Here is a 22,458-nt window from a genome sequence, read left to right on the forward strand (position 1 = left end):
AATACACGAAACAGCAGGGAGACAAGCGTTGCAATGTCAACACTTTATATACATTTAAAGGACTGTGGCAGTGTGCATGTATTGGTATTTAGCGTCCATCCCTAATAAATGAATGCAATGTTGTCTTTTCTTGCAGAAACACGTTTTCCAATGTATTAAGAGCTCAGGTTATCCTGTGGATTGACTGGTCTTTTTGGGGTGAATTGCATCATGGAGGGGGGAGAGTAGAATATGACATGAAAGCTCATCCAATAGCAATGCAGTGTGGACCACCACTGATGACAGACATGAGCTCTTGGATCCCTTGATCTTGTCCCACACTGGGCTACCATTATAGAGGTCTAACTCACATGCAACTACACTGAACAAAAATATAAAGGCAACATGTATTGTTGTTTCATGAGCTAAAATAAAAGATCCCAGAACTGTTTCACATGCATGAAAAGCTTATTTCTCTCAAATTATGTGTAGACATTTGTTTACACCCCCCTTTTGGGGAGAGGGAGGCATTATCTAAAATGCTCTTTGAAGAAGTAGGTTTTTTTGGTGCTTTCGAAAGATAGGCAGGGACTGTGCTCCAAGCTTCAGGGGCAAGCTGGTTCCACCATTGGGGTGCCAGGACAAAGAAGAGCTTGGACTGGGCTGAGTGGGAGCTGCCCTCCCGTAGGGGTGGAGGTCAAGAGAACTGAGGTGGCAGAACAGAGAGCTCAGGTTGGGGTGTAGGGTTTGAGCATAGGTAGGCTGAAGATAGGAAGGGGCAGTTCCTCTTGCTGCTCTGTAGGCAAGCATCATAGTCTTGTAGTGGATGCCAATTTTCTCAACTATAAGCAGTTGATTTCATACCCAGCTATCATTATGCCAGTGGGCTGTCTGCTTTTCCAGGTTTTCTCCATCCCAGCAGCTGAAACATAGAAAACTCCACGACTTCTTGGTAATTGAGACGCAGCCCTGGAGAGAGAGAGCTGCCTGTGCCTGGGTAAAGCTTCCCACATACTTTTTTTCTGCTCCCCACACTTCTGTGGCTCCCCAAATGAGAGTAACAGGATTAAGTACCATGTCACTGATAGGAAGCAGGACCCTGGCTAAACGCGTGACTTGTCCTCTGACAACAAAATAGAATATGAATTAGAGGTCGACCGATTAATTAGGGCCGATTTCAAATTTTCGTAACAATCGGAAATCGGTATTTTTGGATGCCGATTTTTAATTATTATTATACCTTTATTTAACTAGGCAAGTTAGCCAAGAACACATTCTTATTTTCAATGACGGCCTAGGAACTGTGGGTTAACTGCCTCGTTCAGGGGCAGAACGACTTGCAACCTTACAGTTAACTAGTCCAACGCAATAACAACCTCTCTCTCTCTGCACTACATAAGGAGACTGCCTGTTACGCGAATGCAGTAAGCCAAGGTAAGTTGCTCGCCAGCATTAAACTTATCTTATTAAAACAATCAGTCAAAATCACTAGTTAACTACACATGGTTGATGATATTACTAGATATTATCTAGCGTGTCCTGCGTTGCATATAATCTGACAGCAAACAAGTATCTAAGTATGTGACTGAGCGGTGGTAGGCAGAAACAGGCGCATAAACATTTATTCAAACAGCACTTTCATGCGTTTTGCCAGCAGCTCTTTGTTGTGCGTCAAGCATTGCACTGTTTATGACTTCAAGCCTATCAACTCCCGAGATGAGGCTGGTGTAACCGAAGTGAAATGGCTGGCTAGTTAGCGCACGCTAATAGCATTTCAAACGTAATTTGCTCTGAGCCTTCTAGTAGTTGTTCGCCTTGCTCTGCATGGGTAACGCTGCTTCGATGGTGGCTGTTGTGTTGCTGGTTCGAGCCCAGGGAGGAGCGAGGAGAGGGACGGAAGCTATACTGTTACACTGGCAATACTAAAGTGCCTATAAGAACATCCAATAGTCAAAGGTTAATGAAATACAAATGGTATAAAGGGAAATAGTCCTATAATAACTACAACCTAAAACTTCTTACCTGGGAATATTGAAGATTCATGTTAAAAGGAACCACCAGCTTTCATATGTTCTCATGTTCTGAGCAAAGAACTAAAACGTTAGCTTTTTGCATTATTTAAACCAAATTGAACATGTTTCATTATTTAGTTGAGGCTAAATTGATTTTATTGATGTATTATATTAAGTTAAAATAAGTGTTCATTCAGTATTGTTGTAATTGTCATTATTACAAATACATTTTCAAAAATCGGCAGATTAATCGGTATCGGCCTTTTTGGTCCTCCAATAATCGGTATCGGCGTTGAAAAATCATGATCAGTCGACCTCTAATATGAATAAAGTTTTTTTTTTTTTAAGTGTTCACACCCCAGGGACAGTCAGTCACATAATCCCCCTCTGCTCTATAAAGAGATGCTCCCCCGGTCTCATCAAAGACACGCAGCTCGCCAGTGAATGAGTCGCTGGGGCCTTACTGTAATTGGCTAGCACGATGGAGAGTGGAGTCCCTAGTATGTTAGATTATTACTGAATGGGTTGGTTTGGGAGAGATGCCTCAGCCCTCTATGGGCAAATAAAGACAGAAGCGTAATACACTGGCCTCTGGAAGATTCCAGTTCAAGCTGGCAACCCACATGTTGTTTTTAATTAGGCCTTCATCGCAGTGATATATAAATAAATAAATATGCAGCATGATGTTAGTGTAGCGAATAGCTCTTCTAATATACTGGGTTTCTCATGGTATTTCCTAGTGTATCTCTCTGGCTTCACCATCTTATATACATTCACAGAACTGTATCTGTTAATGTGAGGGGTAGTGCTTACATCAAACATAGATTCAAACTATTATTATGATTAAATAGGGCAGTTGCAAAGTATGGCTCAGCACAGCAGGACCTGGCAACCCTCCCCCACCCCTCTCTGCCTGGCTGAACAGCTGTGTTGCGTTTGTATTAGGCCAATAATAAAACAGGAAGTTAACATTTTTAAAAAAGCTTTAAAAAACACAGGAGCTGTAAAGTTACCAAAGACTCAGCGACACGACTGAGCCTGTGGAAAAAGAGCACAGACATACAAACACTACACACATTTACAGTATATTGAAAGCACATACAGTACCAGTCAAAAGTTTGGACACACCTACTCATTCCAGGGTTTTTCTTTATTTTACCATTTTTCTACATTGTAGAATAATAGTGAAGACATCAAAACTATAAAATAACACACATGGAATCATGTAACCAATTGTAACTTATCCAAACAAGACTTTCCTTGGCTGTTGAGGCAGTGTCCTCTTTACCCTTGCGTTTGATATGTTGAATATTCCATGTGATTCAACTGGGGCTGTAGGAGAGTTAAGCCCAACATTTGCAATGGTCTCAATATAACTTGGGCTCTATAAATACATGCAGGTCAAGCTATGGAGATTCTCAGAGTGCACCCACATGTGGGCCCTGCTTGATAGGAGTTCTCCGGGCCTCTCGCCCTCACACGGTCAACTCCAACTTTTACACTAGTGATCCCAACCCTTCTGCCCTGCACTCTACTTACCCATTACTGTACATTGCTGCACAATGACACCCACATAGTTATATAAATATTTTCCTATCTGAATGCATCATGATGATCTTTGCTCAGAAGATACATTATTGTGATGTGATTGCCTGGTAAACTTGAGGTTTTATAATTGTATAAGTTATTTGAGAATATATACAGTACCAGTCAAAAGTTTGGACACCAACTCATTCCAGGGTTTTTCTTTATTTTTACTATTTTCTACATTGTAGAATAATAGTGAAGACATCAAAACTATGAAATTACACATATGGAATCATGTAGTAACCAAAAAATATTGAAGAAATCAAAATGTATTTTATATTTGAGATTCTTCAAAGTAGCCACCCTTTCCCTTGATGACAGATTTTCACACTCTTGGCATTCTCTCAACCAGCTTCATGAGGTAGTCACCTGAAATGCATTTCAATTAACAGGTGTGCCTTGTTAAAAGTTAATTTGTGGAATTTCTTTCCTTCTTAATGCGTTTGAGCCAATCATTTGTGTTATACAGAAGATAGCCATATTTGGTAAAAGACCAAGTCCATATTATGGCAAGAACATCTCAAATAAGCAAAAAGAAACAATAGGCCATCATTAGTTTAATAAGACATGAAGGTCAGTCAATGCAGAACATTTCAAGAACTTTGAAAGTAATGTTCAGTCATAATGTTAACACAATTAATTCACAGATATATTTAGTCTGAAACATTTCACACCCCTATATGCACACAGACACACAAGCATATTGCCTGTTGCTCACACCCACCCATACAGTATGGTCCACATGCGAAGAGGAACGTATATTTTCCTCAACGAGGACCATCCTGAAGCTGTGCGCCAGAAGAGGACAGAACTGATCCCAGCCATGAAAGCTGCCAGAGCACATGGGGACATTGCGTACATCCGCTATGACAGGCTCATTGTCCACCCTCCCTCCCAGAAGCCTGGAAGGGGTGAGAGAGCCAAGCCTATGGGTTCGTAGCCTCAAACCCACAGCACACACACACACACACACACACACACACACCAATTGATTAATGGACTGCTGAATGTATATTTGTTTTCTCTTGCTTAGTCTGCTCTTTTCAATATTATATTATGTCCATCTCTGATAAGCTACCCAGGAAAGGGCTGAATATAGCCCATATTAATTCATGTAGCCTTAGAAAGAAGGTTCATGAAATCAATAACTTGCTAACATCAGATAACATTCATATAAACTCAGCAAAAAAATAAATGTCCCTTTTTCAGGACCTTGTCTTTTAAAGATAATTCATAAAAATTCAACTAACTTCACAGATCTTCATTGTAAAGGGTTTAAACACTGTTTCCCATGCTTGTTAAATGAACCATGAACAATTAATGAACATGCATCTGTGGAACGGTCGTTAAGACACTAACAGCTTACAGACGGTAGGCAATTAAGGTCACAGTTATGAAAACTTAGGACACTAGAGGCCTTTCTACTGACTCTGAAAAACACCAAAAGAAAGATGCCTTTTTTTGCTGAGTTTAGTTCTGTCCTTGAGCTGTTCTTGTCTAATGATGTTCTGTATTATGTCATTTTGTATTGTTTCATGTTTTGCATGGACCCCAGGAAGAGTAGCTAGCTGCTGCTTTTGCAACAGCTAATTGGGATCCTAATAAAATACCAAATGGGAGCTTTAGAGTTGACATTTGGTAGGTGACACAAATCGGAGATACATGTGTGCATGTATTAGGCTTATACACAATATACCGCACAGGAGGTCGGTGGCACCTTAATTGGGGAGGACTGGCTCGTGGTAATGGCTGGAGCGGAATTGTATCAAAAAATCAAATGGTTTCCATGTGTTTGATGCCATTCCATTCACTCTGTTCCAGTCATTATAATGAGCCATCCTCCCTTCAGCAATCTCCTGTGATATACCGTATTAGAAAAGGCAGGCCCTGGGTTTAATAAAAGTTCACAAAGGTTAAATTAGAACTTATCCTAAGTGGCCTGGGGTGGCCTAGCGATCTAAGCCGCTGCCTCTGGAGTGCCTTTACGATGTACCGCTGCCAGCCTGGATTTAAATCCGTCCCACTGCTCTTTCAACACCCTGTGCTTCCTTTTGTCTCTCTCCAATAAATATAGAAATACTTAAAAAAAAAGTATATTTAAACAAAAAAACTGACCCTAAAATTGGTTACTTTCCCTAGAAGTATGTGGTGATGTATCCTGTTCTCCACCCTCCCTTTTAACCCCAAGGAAGGTCTGACAACATCTCAGGGTGTTGGGCCTTTTCTTTCCATTAATCTATTGTATAAACCAGGGGTGTCAAACTCATTCCACGGAGGGCCTAGTTACTGCGAGATTTTGGTTTTCCTTTTAAATTAAGACCTAAACAACAAGGTGAGGGGAGTTCTTTACTAATTAGTGACCTCAATTAATCAATCAAGTACAAGAGAGGAGCGAAAATCCTGCAGACACTTGACCCTCCGTGGAATGAGTTTGACATGTGACATAAGCCATAGGTGCATCTGTTTTATAAATTGTGTGTGTGTGTAGTTTGCGTGTTTGTTTCAATGTAGGCCTATGCATTTGAGAAGCACATGGAAACAGTTGCTGCTGTCACCACCACTAACCCCCTACCGCAGTGTTTCCTAACTCTGGTCCTCAAGTACCCCCAACAGTACACATTTTGTTGTAATCCTGAACAAGCACACCTGATTCAACTTTACAACTAATCATCAAGCCCTCAATTAGTTGAAGGGAGGTGTGTTGGAAAACACTGCCCTACCCAACACACACTAGCCTAGCACGTGCCCATTCATTCTCTAAAGTGTGTTATAAGTAGAGTTGACTGGTGTCCAGTGTCCATTGCATATTGAAAGGTATGCATAGTCACCAGCACATACTGTACATACGTACATGTCCATAAACAGTGTACAATTACAGTATAAATGATTCACACAGAAATAGTCTCCACACACACAGGAACTTGCATTTGGCTTGGCTCAGGGGTGTGGTGTTAAAGCTTCTCTCTGCTAAGTTGTGTTGGCCAGCACCCTTTAGGGGAGATAAAGACCACATTTATCAGCCTTTACTGTGACATGTCCCTCTACCTGACTTTTACTCTGAAATCTTTATCAAGTGTCAGCAGAAGGTAATATGAGGCATATGGCTGCTGATGACAGCCCTTAATCCTTACACTGATAACTGATTGTTACCCACCCGCTGTAGTCTCATCCCCATACCGAGAGGAGAGCAGCAGTGTGTGTGTGTGCTCATGCGCTAGCTACAGTATATCCTTCCCCTCACGCTATAAAGGTGTCCTGACCACATATGAGTGTTGCTATCTGACATGATTGATATGCAGAGAGTTATAGGAAAAAGGTAGAGGTTTGTTAGATATTTAAATTATGGACATGCATAGGGGGATGTGAAGTGGGTTATGTGTGTGAGAATGGGTAATAGCATGAGGCCTCTAAATAAGATATACTGTACCAAGCATCTGAGAAATTTAGTGGGTGTACATCAATAAGTCTAGGGTAGGATATTGTGCGTGTGACTGTATGCGTGTGGTGGTATGCTTGTGAATGTGCGTTAGTGGGTAGTGTTCATATTTTTCTGTTATCATTCATGTTTCTTTGAAATAATGCACTGTTCATGTTTGCTTAGGTATAATATTACTTATGTTTCTTTGAAAAGGGTTTATTTGAAAAGAAAAGTACTATGGGCCTGTGCATGTGAGTGGCTGTATTACCTAAATACCACAACTTCAAGGTGCTACATGTGTGCATAGGCTATACCGTACTATGCATGACACTCACGTGACAGTGTGCATGTGTCTTCTCATTTGGAGCCAGCCAGCTAGGCAGCCAGGGCTTTTTAATGTGCCTGTGCTTTGACAGAATCCCGAGGGGGGAATGGGGATTAGGATTAGCAGCTGTGATACGCCACGTCTATGCTGCTGACGGCAAATTAATAGACGAATAGGACATGCGTGTGTCGTCTCAGATAATGCTAAAACCCACCCGATTCATAAATAACGAGGAATGTGTCCTTTTCTTGAACCCAGCTGTGTGAATCCACTGTCATACACATTCTACTGTCATACACATGGGCATGCACGCAGGCACACAGACACAGGTAGACGGACAGGGAGAGAGTTGAAGGCATATTACTGCCGTGAGAAAGGTTTGAAACATAATGTCTTTAATCCGAGAGCAGCACAAAGCTTGCCTACAGATTACGCTGCCTGCCTCTCAAACTACTTTGCAGCAGATCGACATGACCCACACTAAAACCCACAGAGACCGGGACTTCTAACCCCAAACACACACACACACACACTCATATGTTTTGAAGCAAATAAACACATTGATTATTTGAAGAGACTACATTTCAACCGTAAAGTACCAAAATGCCAATGAAGCAGAGGATGATGGTGAGGTTGAGGACCCAGACGTCTGTATGAATAACATGGACTGATAGACATAGGCTTAAATTACTCTGACTGAAGAACTACCATCCCTCTAGCATAACCTGGATCCAGACAAACCATTTACAGATATCGGCTCTATTGATTACAGACCTGTTACAGAACTATTCAGCTGATTCTACTCTCAGTCACTGAACCCTGATAGACAAGACCAGCTAATGTTTCATGACTTTGTCAATGAACTTGTTCTGAATAAATCAAAAAAATTGTTTAGTGTTTCTTTATCAGTATGGACTTAAAAACATGTTTAAGTCCTTTGGGGTCATTTTGACATTTTGGCCAAAACACCTAATCCAGCCTATGGTAGTTTGGTAGATAGGACCTTTTATTTGAATCTAGGTTTCTCTGCAGAAATAATAACAAGTTATCCAAACCACCATATTTTGACCAGATAGACAGATCATCAGCAAATATATAGCTCCCCATGTATTCAACTAAGATTGTACTTTTCTATACCATGTGTTATATGGCTGTGTACAAAACTAGAGTTATCTTATTTTGTGCATAAAACAAAAAGCTGTATACAAAGGCTGAAAATGGTATAAATACTTGACAGAACTGCAAAACAGAATTCAGATATACTCTGAATCTACAAAGGGAGCTGTATTGGTGTGTGTTTCCTCCATAAAATGAGTTATTCTAGGGCAAATCTAAATCCAAATATCTAAAAAAGTATATTTGAATCCAGGTTTCTGTGGTTATACATATCCTCAACGTGTGGAGTGGGGCTTGTTGGAGTGATCTTCATGTCACCTGCTGAGAAATATTCACTTTAAAATTCAAAAAACTAAATTATACTACAATACAATAATCTGAATCCACTTTTTTATACTAATGTGGATTGTATTTTTTTTAAAGTTCACATTTATGAGGGACATTTTATATTTTACTTTCACTGAATATGGAAAATAACAATCTGTTTGGGTAAAAAATAAATCAGATAACATTATTTACATGTATAATGATGTTTTGATAAGAAGTAAGTTTATATTTTGCTATGATTGTGGCTTTTTCCAATAGTTTCTCCTAGGGGTCAAAATGACCCCAAGTTGGTAATGAATGTAAAATACACTGAATATACAGTACCAGTCAAACGTTTTGACACACTTACTCATTCAAAGGTTTTTCTTTATTTTTACTATTTTCTACATTGTGGAATACAAATGATGAAATAACACATACAGTATGGAATCATGTAGTAACATTTTTTTTTTAAGAAATCAAAATAGATTTTATTTTTGAGATTCTTCAAAGTAGCCACCCATTGCCTTGATAACAACTTTGCACACTCTTGGCATTCTCTCAACCAGCTTACCCTGGAATGTTTTTCCAACAGTCTTGAAGGAGTTCCCACATATGCTGAGCAATTGTTGTCTGCTTTTCCTTCACTCTGTAGTCCAACTCACCCCAAACCATCTCAACTGGGTTGAGGTCCGGTGATTTTGGAGGCCAGGTCATCTGATTCAGCAATCCATCCCGCTCCTTCTTGGTCAAATAGCCCTTACAGAGCCTGGAGGTGTGTTTTGGGTCCTTGTCCTGTTGAAAAACAAATTATAGTCCCACTAAGCGCAAACCAGATGGGATGGCATATCACTGCAGAATGCTGTGGTAGCCATGCTGGTTAAGTGTGCCTTGAATTCTAAATAAATCACTGACAGTGTCACCAGCAAAGCATCTAGTTAAATAAAGCTTAATTGAAAAAATTAAATCACACCTCCTCCATGCTTCACGGTGGGAACCACACATGCAGAGATCATCCATTCACCTACTCCGCATCTCACAAATACATGGTGGTTGGAACCAAAAAACTCAAATTTGGACTCATCAGTCTGAAGGACAGATTTCCACTGGTCTAATGTCCATTGCTCTTGTTGCTTGGCCCAAGCAAGTCTCTTCTTATTATTACCTTCAAACTCAGTGGCTCTTTGCTTGACATCGTGGGAAAATCAAAAGAAATCAGCCAAGAGCTCAGAAAAAAATGGTAGACCTCCACAAGTCTGGTTCATCCTTGGGAGCAATTTCTAACCGCTTGAAGGTACCACGTTCATCTGTACAAACAATAGCACTCAAGTATAAACACCATGGGACCACGCAGCCGTCATACCGCTCAGGAAGGAGACGCGTTCTGTCTCCTAGAGATGAACGTACATTGGTGCGAAAAGTGCAAATCAATCCCAGAACAACAACAAAGGACCGTGTGATGATGCTGGAGGAAACAGGTGCAAAAGTATCTATATCCACAGTAAAATGAGTCCTAAATGGACATACCCTGAAAGACCGCTCAGCAAGGAAGAGGCCACTGCTCCAAAACCGCCATAAAAAAGCCAGACTATGGTTTGCAACTGCACATGGGGACAAAGATCTTACTTTTTGGAGAAATGTCCTCTGGTCTCATGAAACAAAATTAGAACTGTTAGGCTATAATGACCATTGTTATGTTTGGAGGAAAAAGGGGAAGGCTTGCGAGCCAAAGAACACCATCCCAACCGTGAAGCACAGGGGTGGCAGCATCATGTTATGGGGGTGCTTTGCTGCAGGAGGGACTGGTGCACATCACAAAATAGATGGCATCATGAGGTAGGAAAATTATGTGGATATATTGAAGTAACATCTCAAGACATCAGTTAAAGCTTGCTCGCAAATGGGTCTTCCAAATGGACAATGACCCTAAGCATACTTCCAAAGTTGTGCACAAAATGGCTTAAGGACAACAAAGTCAAGGTATTGGAGTGGCCATCACAAAGCCCTGACCTCAATCCCGTAGAAGATTTGTGGGCAGAACTGAAAAAGTGTGTGTGAGCAAGGAGGCCTACAAACCTGTTACCCCAGCTCTGTCAGGAGGAATGGGCCAAGATTTTACCCAACTTATTGTGGGAAGCTTGTGAAAGGCTACCTTAAACGTTTGACCCAAGTTAAACAATTTAAAGGAAATGTACCCAATTTATTGTGGGAATCTTGTGGAAGGCTACTTGAAATGTTTGACCCAAGTTAAACAATTTAAAGGCAGTGCTACCAAATACTAATTGAGTGTATGTAAACTTCTGACCCACTGGGAATGTGATGAAAGAAATCAAAGCTGAAATAAATCATTCTCTCTACTATTATTCTGACATTTCACATTCTTAAAATAAAGTGGTGATCCTAACTGACCTAAGACAGGGAATTTTTACTCTGATCAAATGTCAGGAATTGTGAAAAACTGAGTTCAATGTATTTGGCTTAGGTGTATGTAAATGTCCGACTTCAACTGTACATATTACCTAAAGTACCTCGACTAACCTGTGCCCCCGCACATTGACTATGTACCGGTACACCCGGGGTATCCCCCTTTCCCTTTCCCTTCCTCTCATGGGTAACAATAAACCAGTTAAGTTAGCTAGCTAGTTAAAGTGAACCTACTCGGCTACATCTAGGCTACATATTGAACTTCAATTGTCTCAGGCCAGTGGCACAACATATTGATTCACAGTTACATCAGAATCTCCATCATAATAATTTTGTCTGTACAGAGAATTTAGCAAGCTAGCTACTGCAGGACATCAACACAGCCAGACCAGAAACAGACACGTTTTTCTGAACAGTACGTTTTGCTTAGGAAGTGATTTGATTGGTGTCAAGCCAAATCCAAACTGGCCTCCTTGGGGAGGCTTTTGCTGCACCAGGACAGCCCACAGTTGAGCTCAGCTCAAAGCTGATTGGCAAATTATCTTATATATATTTATTTTGCCAGCAAGCATCAATCAATCAAATGCTACAGTGGCAATATCTTATACTTCTTTTGGTTCAGACAGCATCAGAATTATGGGCTTCACATACTGAGACAGATATTACAAGTTCATAAATAACAGCTAAATTGCATCTAAATATGGTATATAGCTATAAATAGAACACTGCATCAGGATAAAAGTCACTAGTAAGGTAGTGTTTTGAGGGTGGACTGACTGTATTATTTGGCATTAATAGACTGGTTTTCAGCACAAAAACGTTCTATCCAAGCTGGGAGAGCACGCAATTATAGCTTGTGTCATGCAGGATCAGGGCCATTGGCACAACCCTCTGTAGAGTCTTGTGGTCAATAGAAACACACCCCACCCAGTTGGGGATGACACCTACAAAGACACAGGCACAGTGTGTGTGTGTGTGTGTGTGTGTGTGTGTGTGTGTGTGTGTGTGTGTGTGTGTGTGTGTGTGTGCACGCTTGTGTGTGTGTGTGTGTGTGTGTGCCTGCCTCTCACCTGACTCCACTGAGAGAAGGGGAAACGGTGTTCCAGCTGATGGCGAAACTCAAGTCGCACTGCATTAATTCTGCCTCATGCACCAATTCATGTTATTACTCCTATGACCAGACAATGTTAAATATTCCTTGATATTAAAAGACACAAGCTGCTAATAATAACAATGCATGCTAATTGAAACACTTTGCTATACTCATTCATTGCAGCTGCAGCGCTGGTTGTAGCGTGAGTGGAAGTAGGAAGAACATACATTTTATGGCTTATAAAAATGTGAAACAAAGTGTTGACAGTGCTGAATAACAACCTAAACATTAACTTACAAATGAAAACAGCAGCTCTTTGCTGTATTCATTGAGTCCCTCTAGTCATGGTTTTAAAAGTTTTGAAATCTCACAGTATCAACTGTGCTGTGTGCTTGAGGCTTCTTTTTTTCTTTTTACAGCCTATGGCTCGAGGTGTGCAGACACGATGATCAGAGCTATCTAATTGGCCAACGGTAGGCCTAAAGGTGCACTTGATTTGTTCTCTGGGCCTGTCGGGTAGTCAGAGTTCTACCTTCAGACAAATCATATGGTTCAAAATGGGAACACTTTGCCTTTCTGGCACTAAGGCTGCTGAATCAAGGTCACCTACCGACAAAAAAAAAAAATAATAATAACAATAAGAACAAGACTTTGTTGTTTTTACAGAAATGTTTGGTGGCCGACTATGAATACCTTAGAGATTGACCACTCGACCGGTTGTTGACCACTAATCTACATTGATAGAAGTGGATGTAATAAGTGACATCAATAAGTGATTATAGCTTTCACCTTGTCAGTTAATGTCATGGAAAGAGTAGGTGTTCTTAATGTTTTGTACATTCGGTGTACATGACAATGTGCTGCGGTTTCATGTCTGTTCACTTCCTCTGTGATTTTAGCAGAGCGTGAGAGAGAACAAAAGAACTAGAGGAATTCTTAAGACCTGCACTTGAATGCCCGCGACCACAAATAAATGAGTGTGATTCCTCACTTCCTTCCTATTGGGCATGAATAGCGCAAGAGCACAGGGTGTAAACTCTTTCCACCCCTTCTGTGCATGTATGTGTGTGTGCTGGTTCAGTGAAGTATTGTAGTATGTGGATAGGGACCCTGCAGACATATACTATACATATACAGTATATGTAGAGTGTGTAGACTGAAGAAGGACCGCTCCAGTTCTCCTGCCGACCTCCTGTGCCATCTGCAAGTTACAGGGCAGAAATGCAAATCAGCTGCATCCCTATAATCCACCAGGGCCAGCTCTCTCCATTAGAGCAGCCCACACAACTAAATAGGTCAGACAGACCAGCAGCCAGCTGTGTGTGTGCGTTTGCGCGCGCGCATGGGAAAGACTGCACACATGCACGGTTCCTTTGTGTAGTGAGACTGTTGTGCATATGTGTGTGTATGGGGGTGGGGGTTGGGTTGATATGTCAGTGAATAGAGGCCTTGTGTTATCTATCACATGTGTCTGTGTGCGTGTGTGAATACCACTTAAAGATAAAAATAGTCATGTAAAGCAGCAGTACATACTCAGTCTGTTAGATGTAAACATTCTAACACACAACAACTTTACTACGCTAATCTTCAAAGATGTATTTTAACCATAAATTGACACAAAATGGCCACACACAGTATGTGACCAGACAGGGTTTCTAAGCAACTCAATGGCAAGTAATGCCGCTTATCTGAGCCTGAGCAGCAACACAACTGATAGGGAACCTATAAATGTTCTGAAAACCAAACACACAGCAGGATAATGCAATGATGAGGCAACACATGTTATGCAGACAGATGTGACACCTCTCAATTATAAGTGAGGACTTTTTACAGCCATTGGCTTTCTTTATGCTCACAATTACATGTTTTTTTTTACTGGGACAATATCACTAAAAGTGTTATTTTTTTGTCCTCAAGATAAATCATTCAAAATTGTATATAAAAAAATATGCACTGGATCAAATTTCCAAAGTGTTATCATTTGTCATTCATGATAATAGAATCATAATGACATAGACTTCAAAGTAAATTTGATACATTTTAGACTATTTTATTAAAGTTGGAGGCAATTTTTCAATGTCCCAAGTGCTGCTAAATCAACTTCAATGAGAATAATTAGGAATAAAATTATACATTAAAAAAATATATTTTAAAATTTTCTTCATTAAATGTTATCTTATGTATAGTATTTTTATGTTAAATGCTGCACTTTTCATAAGAATATTGTAAACGGCTTTCTTCCTGGGAAGGAGAGGCGGACCAAAACGCAGCATGGTTAGAGTTCATGTTATTTTAACAAGGTAACTCAACATGAACAGAATACAAAACAATAAACGTGGAAAAACTGAAACAGTCCTAACTGGTGCAGAAAACACAAAGACAGGAAACAATCACCCACCAATCCCAACACAAAACAGGCTACCTAAATATGGTTCCCAATCAGAGACAATGACTAACACCTGCCTCTGATTGAGAACCATATCAGGCCAAACATAGAAATAGACAAACTAGACACACAACATAGAATGCCCACCCAGCTCACGTCCTGACCAACACTAAAACAAGGAAAACACACAAGAACTAAGGTCAGAACGTGACAAATATTGACTATTTTCTGTATGTCCTCAAACTTGTTCTCCACCCTGTTACATTGTGGTTACTGGTACTTTAAGAAAATATATATTTTCTACAATGACATCACAAACAGAAAATTATGTAACTTTCTTGGCAGGAAAACAACTGTGGTGAACCTGGTGAGTATCTAGATTTCATACTATTCCATTTTCATCATTATATGTTGGTGATGTGATGTGGGAAAACATAACTGTCCACCATGTTAAGCAAAAATACAAAAGACATTTCATAATATATTTGTCAAACAATGAAAATGTATTTTCAAGCGACAGCCATTATCCTAGCCTCATCACGATCACTTGGAGCATAGTTGCTAATTTTAGCTCAAAATGTTCACCCTGTTATTGTCCACCCTGTTATCCATGTACATGTAACAGGGTGGACATGCACTCAACAGGGTGGAGAAATGGATATCTTGCAGTAATGTGTTGCAAAATATGTTTTTGTTCATACATGTTATTACATAATTATAAGTATATATAGCATGTATAGTATTTTAATAATAAATACATATCAATTGAATCAGGTCTTTCTGAAGGAATGGCACCTCCTCTTAGCGCAGCTGAAAGACAGCGGCAATACAGAGAACGATGTAATGCTGACCCAGAAAGAAGGAGAGGAGAAGAAGAGGGCAATAGCTGAACTCAGTGACAGAGTGCGGCGTTCAGAAAGGAAAGAAATGGAGAGATTCAAAAAGAATACTCAGAGCCAGGGCCAAGACTAGTCCATTGCTGCAGTCTACAGAGGTAACCCTTCTTCCTCCCCATACACACATACATACATTTTTATTGAAATGTATAAGATATTTGTTACTCTTTATATCGTATCATATGCTATCTCTTCTCACCTCAGATGCCTGCCTTAGATGCCATTAAAGGAACGATGAAGATTCATCAGGTTCAGTGTCTCACCAGGCCAGATAAAATACAGGGACATTACTTGTCTGTGCAAGAAGGATAGTGGCATGTTGGACTGTCCTTGTTTTCAGCTCAAAGAGGCAACTCTGGGTGACCCTGCAGCATCTAACCAGCTCCCTGCATCTCATGACAAGGCTGACACCACATGGCGACCTGGCACCATTGAACTTAATCACGTAGGGGAGTGGTGTGTTGTCAATTACGACCATGAAGGATACCCTGTAGAGGAACATAACATTAAGGTGAAGTGCATGCGCCGGAATGGCATCAACAAATTCTTCTGGCCAAGTCCAAAGGAAGATATTTGTTGGTACTCTGATGGACAGATCATTTGTCTGATGCCAGAGCCACAGGCTGTTTATAAACGCTCTGTGCAGATGGAAAAATCCACCTGGAAGTATGTGGAAGAGCATTTGAGGTGAAAGGGGGAGAGATGGAAAGAGGGGGAGAGGAAGAGAGGGACAGGAATGTGTTTAATTGCTAATTCCAATGATTTTGTACCGGCAATGTATTTTTGTGTTGTTGTTTTTCACAGTGAATATGTAACTAAATAGCAGTTCCAATGTTGTTACTACATGAATTACTGTGTAGATGTCTATTCAGTGTTCAATATTCAGGGATTAATTTATGTTCTGTCCCGTTATAGCTGTCCACCCTGTTATACCTTGGTCCACCCTGTTATCATGTCATCTTTTTCAAATGAATTCAGTTACATTGTCAAATATCAATCATTTGAAATGTATTTTAAAGAGTTTGACACGACCAACACCACACAATTATAAACTTGGATAAAATATCAATACCTGTCTCAGTTTAGAAATATAAGGTGCAAGTTAGATTCAATTATGTATACAACCACACATTATATTCAAAATGTGCTATTTCTTTATAAGTCCAATGAAGATAATTAAAGTAATATGGCTGATTCACTGAACATGTGTTTATAATGATCTAACTAAGTGCTGGAGCTTGGCCAACATGTTTTTCTACAAGTCTAATATTTCCTTTTTATAGTAAAACATAAAATGAATACAAATTCTGAAATAAAATGTAAAAATGTTGCATGGTCCAAATGGTACTGTTTTGTGATATTGACCCTACTGTATTATTCTCAAATACACTATTATTCTCAAATACACTATCATCTCTGACTTCAACGTGATTTGAGCTATTCTATTCCAAGTAATTTGATTAACATTCTTCCCAATCTTGATTGCATTTCTAAAGCCAGTAATTTGTTTTGTTTTTTTGTTCTCGGATAGTCAAGAGTAGTGCGTGAATGTGTATGTGAATGGAAGTGAGCAAGAGAAGTTGAGAGAGAGAGAGCATGCAGATAGAGAGTGTGATTGAGAATGAGTGAGGGAGAAATAAAAGATCTGGTCTGGACTTTATTTCATGTAATAAGAATGTAGTCACAATAATACCTAAATATGACATGTTTTTCCAGAACATCCTACTGTCAGATTTAATTTCCCATGCAGCTAACTTTATTATTTTCCTCCTCTAACTGATCTAAGGTGCAGATATGCACCGTGATGCGACATGGGACAATATAAGATTGTTCCCCCTATAGCCTAATCACGTAGATATTCCCAGATGCGTGTGTGAAAGTGTATCTGCTTTCTTTCTGCACAATTTGTTTTCTGTATGTGCCTGTATCGTATATTATTGTACATGCACTGTATATACTGTATGTGTGTTTGACATATAGCTGGACCATGGCCTTGGTTGGCTAGGGGTGACACTACTTCAGGTCTCAGGGTCACACGCTAGCTACACAAGACCTGTGCAACTAGAGAGTTTAAGGAGTGTGAGGACAGTGTGATGACATGCCAAGTCTACTAGGGCTCGGTGCAGCTGCAGGCGCACCGGCTTAGCTCATTTTGCCTCTGTTCAGTTTGCATTAAGTCCCTAAACGGATTTCTCCGATACCACTACTCCCGATGAGCCCATCTCTATGGGATATTCAGCTGGGATTATTCTCTACAGCAGTCAGAGCAGTCACAGCCGGTTGTTAAACAGGTATACTACTCACTCTCCTCTCTCCATTGTCTTTCCCTCCAGACACTCTCGGTCTGACTGACTGACTGACTGTTCCCAATATTCCCAGTCAAATCCCTCAGCAGAGTACGGACACAATCAGCTTTAATTAGACCGACTACTAGAAGTGGTGCCGGAAAATCTCTGTACAGACATACCGTCTACAGCCAGCTTTGCAGATTTATTTCTGTAGGTCTTTAGTTTGTGTGTGTGTGTGAGAGAGAATGTTTGTGTGTGTCTGAACATGTGTACAGTACGTGTGTGTATGTGGTTTCAGCACATAAAGTACTCCAAATCCACTCAACATTCTCTTTTTGCTCTTGAGTTCCTCTGAGGTCACTTCCTGTGGTCATGGAGCAGCATGTCCTTTTCCTGTTCTATGTGCTGTGCAAATCAGCTCTCTGTGCAACCTGCACCTCCACTTCCCCACTGTCCCCAGTGCTAGTTCGAATCCCCAAGCTGACAAGGTAAAAATCTGTTGTTCTGCCCTTGAACAAGGCAGATAACCCACTGTTTCTAGGCCATTATTGTAAATAATAATTTGTTCTAAACTGACTTGCCTAGTTAAATAAAGGTTAAATAAAACAATTTTTCAAATTTAAACCAGATGTGAGGGCATCAGGCAGGCAGGGGTGCAATGCAGGCAAACCGTGGCAACTCGTGACCTTGTGTTCTTTCTGAGCAAAACGTAGTTCTGAGATATTGAGCATCAACGTTATCCCATCCCATATCTCAGAACTGTTTTGTAGTGAATTATTCTTTCATAGCCCATTAAGGTCTTCACCTTAAAAGGTGCCTAAAGCAATTGCCTATAGAACCAAATGGCTCTGAAATGTCAGTCTAGGTTCAGCCTTAAGGTTCTATCTGACACTTCTGAATTACACAAGTTCAGTTTAAGACAACTGTAGCTATTTGAATACATAAATGATAGAATAGCACTATTTTATCAAGATAATCAGAACACATAATCAAATACATGAAGAAATGTATTATGATCATCTGACTAATTACTGTCATCGCTGAAGAACGATGTGACAACCATAATTTACTTGATGAATTTTCATAGTTTTTTTTTTGTTGTTGCTTGCTTGCCATTATTTCTGGCTAGACTAACTTATACCATACTTAGAAGGAGATGGCAAAGACGTGTTCTGATTGGTCCGTCTGTATTTGTTCAGGCTTGTTTGGATTGCAGATAGAACCTTATAGCGGAAAGTTTCTAGTTTTTTCATTTTTTTCACTTATAATGTACTTTTGCTAAACTCTAGCGTCACAGAAATATGAATAACCATCTTAAGATCAATTATATGTAACCACCTCATTTTTGTGATATTTGCTCAGATAGCACATTTGGTTCCTTGGAAGGTGTTTTTGGTTACACATTGGTTGTGGGAACGAATGCATACATTTCCTGACGGATAAAATGAGAAAAAAAATGTAAACGTTCTGAGAACTTTTATTTTTCGGTTGCAGGGAGGTTCTAAGAACATTTTACTCAGGTTCCTTGAAAGTTTTCTTGGTAGGTTTTGTTAACGTTCTGAGAATGGAAATCACAAGTTATTTGGAGGTTTTTTAGTAACTTCCTTAAGTTTAATTGAATGTTTCAATAATACTGCTAGCTTATCGAGGCACAGATAGGACACATGCAAATACAATTTATTGTGACATCAGTGAGATTCAAACCTATAACCTTCTGCTCTCTGTCAATGGAATTAGTCTGCTGCGCCACCAGGATGGAGCTAGCGTGTTGTTTTTTGCACATACAAAACTTTTCATTTTTATCTATTCAAACAGACACATTTCAAAGGAAACAAGCACCAATTAAGATCCGGTGTGGCCAATTAGTGGGCGCGGCCAACACACCTGAACACACTTAACAAGATAGAGGATAGCGAAAGTTTTGTTGACAGTGGAACAGAATGTATGTTTTTTAAATATTATTCTTAGAAGGTTCTCTGAAAATTACTAATGTTTTCTTCTGTTTTTCTATGGAACAGTTTCTTAATGTTCTTGGAACAATGAATTTATACTGAACAAAAATATAAACACAACATGCAACAATTTCTAAGATTTTACTGAGTTACAGTTCACATCAGCAAATCAGTCAATTTAAATAAATGAATTAGGCCCCAATCTAATGAATTTCACATAACTGGGAATACATATATGTATCTGTTGGTCATAAAATTTGGGGTGTGGATCAGATAAACAGTCAGTATCTGGTGTGACCACCATTTTCCTCATGCAATGCAACACATCTCCTTTGCATAGAGGTGATCAGGCTGTTGATTGTGGCCTGTGGAATGTTTTCCCACTCCCTTCAATGGGTATTGGCGGGAACTGGAACATGCTGTCTTACACATCGATCCAGAGCATCCCAACATGTTCAATGAGTGACATGTCTGGTGAGTATGGCCATGGAAGAACTGGGACATTTTCAGCTTCCAGGAATTGTGGACAGGTCCATACAACATGGGGCTGTGTTTTATCATGCTGAAACATGAGGTGATGGCAGTGGATGAATGGCACAACAATGGGCCTCAGGATCTCATCACAGTATCTCTGTGCATTCAAATGGTCACTGTAACGTTCTCTGCTTCACGGAAACATGGCTAACTGGAGAGACGCAATCCGAGCGGTGCAGCCAGCGGGTTTCTCCACGCATCGCGCCGACAGAAACAAACATCTTTCTGGTAAGAAGAGGGGCGGGGGCGTATGTCTTATGGCCAACGTGACATGGTGTGATGAAAGAAACATACAGGAACTCAAATCCTTCTGTTCACCTGATTTAGAATTCCTCACAATCAAATGTAGACCGCATTATCTACCAAGAGAATTCTCTTCGATTATAATCACAGCCGTATATATCCCCCCAAGCAGACACATCGATGGCTCTGAACAAACTTTATTTAACTCTCTGCAAACTGGAAACGATTTATCCGGAGGCTGCATTCATTGTAGCTGGGGATTTTAACAAGGCTAATCTGAAAACAAGACTCCCTAAATTTTATCAGCATATCGATTGCGCAACCAGGGGTGGAAAGACCCTGGATCATTGTTACTCTAACTTCCGCGACGCATATAAGGCCCTGCCCCGCCCCCTTTCGGAAAAGCTGACCACGACTCCATTTTGTTGATCCCTGCCTACAGACAGAAACTAAAACAAGAAGCTCCCACGCTGAGGTCTGTCCAACGCTGGTCCGACCAAGCTGACTCCACACTCCAAGACTGCTTCCATCACGTGGACTGGGAGATGTTTCGTATGCGTCAGACAACAACATTGACGAATACGCTGATACGGTGTGCGAGTTCATTAGAACGTGCGTTGAAGATGTCGTTCCCATAGCAACGATTAAAACATTCCCTAACCAGAAACCGTGGATTGATGGCAGCATTCATGTGAAACTGAAGGCACGAACCACTGCTTTTAATCAGGGCAAGGTGTCTGGTAACATGGCTGAATACAAACAGTGCAGCTATTCCCTCCGCAAGGCTATCAAACAAGCTAAGCGCCAGTACAGAGACAAAGTAGAATCTCAATTCAACGGCTCAGACACAAGAGGTATGTGGCAGGGTCTACAGTCAATCACGGACTACAGGAAGAAACCCAGCCCAGTCACGGACCAGGATGTCTTGCTCCCAGGCAGACTAAATAACTTTTTGCCCGCTTTGAGGACAATACAGTGCCACTGACACGGCCTGCAACGGAAACATGCGGTCTCTCCTTCACTGCAGCCGAAGTGAGTAAGACATTTAAACGTGTTAACCCTCGCAAGGCTGCAGGCCCAGACGGCATCCCCAGCCGCGCCCTCAGAGCATGCGCAGACCAGCTGGCCGGTGTGTTTACGGACATATTCAATCAATCCCTATACCAGTCTGCTGTTCCCACATGCTTCAAGAGGGCCACCATTGTTCCTGTTCCCAAGAAAGCTAAGGTAACTGAGCTAAACGACTACCGCCCCGTAGCACTCACATCCGTCATCATGAAGTGCTTTGAGAGACTAGTCAAGGACCATATCACCTCCACCCTACCTGACACCCTTGACCCACTCCAATTTGCTTACCGCCCAAATAGGTCCACAGACGATGCAATCTCAACCACACTGCACACTGCCCTAACCCATCTGGACAAGAGGAATACCTATGTGAGAATGCTGTTCATCGACTACAGCTCGGCATTCAACACCATAGTACCCTCCAAGCTCGTCATCAAGCTCGAGACCCTGGGTCTCGACCCCGCCCTGTGCAACTGGGTACTGGACTTCCTGACGGGCCGCCCCCAGGTGGTGAGGGTAGGCAACAACATCTCCTCCCCGCTGATCCTCAACACTGGGGCCCCACAAGGGTGCGTTCTGAGCCCTCTCCTGTACTCCCTGTTCACCCACGACTGCGTGGCCATGCACGCCTCCAACTCAATCATCAAGTTTGCGGACGACACAACAGTGGTAGGCTTGATTACCAACAACGACGAGACGGCCTACAGGGAGGAGGTGAGGGCCCTCGGAGTGTGGTGTCAGGAAAATAACCTCACACTCAACGTCAACAAAACTAAGGAGATGATTGTGGACTTCAGGAAACAGCAGAGGGACATCCACATCGATGGAACA

This window comes from Oncorhynchus tshawytscha, linkage group LG01 (assembly GCF_018296145.1).
Source record: "Oncorhynchus tshawytscha isolate Ot180627B linkage group LG01, Otsh_v2.0, whole genome shotgun sequence".
Taxonomy (NCBI): Eukaryota; Metazoa; Chordata; class Actinopteri; order Salmoniformes; family Salmonidae; genus Oncorhynchus; species Oncorhynchus tshawytscha.